This window comes from Palaemon carinicauda, chromosome 21 (genome assembly GCF_036898095.1).
Source record: "Palaemon carinicauda isolate YSFRI2023 chromosome 21, ASM3689809v2, whole genome shotgun sequence".
Lineage (NCBI taxonomy): Eukaryota > Metazoa > Arthropoda > Malacostraca > Decapoda > Palaemonidae > Palaemon > Palaemon carinicauda.
In genome coordinates this window covers 108,749,496-108,751,995 of record NC_090745.1, presented here as the reverse complement: position 1 = coordinate 108,751,995, position 2,500 = coordinate 108,749,496, and positions in this window count along the sequence as shown.

Genomic DNA, 2,500 nt, shown 5'->3' with positions numbered 1-2,500 from the left:
TCATCATATACCAAAGGCACTTCCCCCAATTTTGGGGGGTAGCCGACAACAACAAGAAACAAAACAAAAAGGGGACCTCTACTCTCTACGTTCCTCCAGCCTAACCAGGGACTCAGCCGAGTTCAGCTGGTACTGCTAGGGTGCCACAGCCCAACCTCCCACATTTCCACCACAGATGAAGCTTCATACTGCTGAGTCCCCTACTGCTGCTACCTCCGCGGTCATCTAAGGCACCGGAGGAAGCAGCAGGGCCTACCGGAACTGCGTCACAATCGCTCGCCATTCATTCCTATTTCTAGCACGCTCTCTTGCCTCTCTCACATCTATCCTCCTATCACCCAGAGCTTTCTTCACACCATCCATCCACCCAAACCTTGGCCTTCCTCTTGTACTTCTCCCATCAACTCTTGCATTCATCACCTTCTTTAGCAGACAGCTATTTTCCATTCTCTCAACATGGCCAAACCACCTCAACACATTCATATCCACTCTAGCCGCTAACTCATTTCTTACACCTGTTCTCACCCTCACCACTTCGTTCCTAACCCTATCTACTCGAGATACACCAGCCATACTCCTCAGACACTTCATCTCAAACACATTCAATTTCTGTCTCTCCATCACTTTCATTCCCCACAACTCCGATCCATACATCACAGTTGGTACAATCACTTTCTCATATAGAACTCTCTTTACATTCATGCCCAATCCTCTATTTTTTACTACTCCCTTAACTGCCCCCAACACTTTGCAACCTTCATTCACTCTCTGACGTACATCTGCTTCCACTCCACCATTTGCTGCAACAACAGACCCCAAGTACTTAAACTGATCCACCTCCTCAAGTAACTCTCCATTCAACATGACATTCAACCTTGCACCACCTTCCCTTCTCGTACATCTCATAACCTTACTCTTACCCACATTAACTCTCAACTTCCTTCTCTCACACACCCTTCCAAATTCTGTCACTAGTCGGTCAAGCTTCTCTTCTGTGTCTGCTACCAGTACAGTATCATCCGCAAACAACAACTGATTTACCTCCCATTCATGATCATTCTCGCCTACCAGTTTTAATCCTCGTCCAAGCACTCTAGCATTCACCTCTCTCACCACTCCATCAACATACAAGTTAAACAACCACGGCGACATCACACATCCCTGTCTCAGCCCCACTCTCACCGGAAACCAATCGCTCACCTCATTTCCTATTCTAACACATGCTTTACTACCTGTGTAGAAACTTTTCACTGCTTGCAACAACCTTCCACCAACTCCATATAACCTCATCACATTCCACATTGCTTCCCTATCAACTCTATCATATGCTTTCTCCAGATCCATAAACGCAACATACACCTCCTTACCTTTTGCTAAATATTTCTCGCATATCTGCCTAACTGTAAAAATCTGATTCATACAACCCCTACCTCTTCTAAAACCACCCTGTACTTCCAAGATTGCATTCTCTGTTTTATCCTTAATCCTATTAATCAGTATTCTACCATACACTTTTCCAACTACACTCAACAAACTAATACCTCTTGCATTACAACACTCATGCACATCTCCCTTACCCTTATATAGTGGTACAATACATGCACAGACCCAATCTACTGGTACCATTGACAACACAAAACACACATTAAACAATCTCACCAACCATTCAAGTACAGTCACACCCCCTTCCTTCAACATCTCAGCTTTTACACCATCCATACCCGATGCTTTTCCTACTCTCGTTTCATCTAGTGCTCTCCTCACTTCCTCTATTGTAATCTCTCTCTCATTCTCATCTCCCATCACTGGCACCTCAACACCTGGAACCGCAATTATATCTGCCTCCCTATCATCCTCAACATTCAGCAAACTTTCAAAATATTCCGCCCACCTTTTCCTTACCTCCTCTCCTTTTAACAACCTTCCATTTCCATCTTTCACTGTCTCTTCAATTCTTCCGCCGGCCTTCCTTACTCTCTTCACTTCTTTCCAAAACTTCTTCTTATTCTCTTCATATGACTGACCCAGTCCCTGACCCCACCTCAGGTCAGCTGCCCTCCTTGCCTCACGTACCTTGCGCTTTACTTCCACCTTTTTCTCTCTATATTTTTCATACTTCTCTATACTATTACTCTGCAGCCATTCTTCAAAAGCCCTCTTTTTCTCTTCCACTTTTACCTTCACTCCTTCATTCCACCATTCACTGCCCTTCCTCATGCTGCCTCCAACAACCTTCTTGCCACATACATCACTTGCAATCCCAACAAAATTTTCTTTTGCTAACTTCCACTCCTCCTCTAAATTTCCAGTTTCTCTTACTCTCACCTCGTCATATGCCATTTTCAACCTTTCCTGATATTTACTTTTTACCCCCGGTTTTATTAGCTCTTCAACCCTCACTAGCTCCCTTTTACATCCACCTACTCTATTCCCCCACTCTTTTGCTACAACCAATTTTCCTTCCACCAAAAAATGATCAGACATACCGTTAGCCATACCC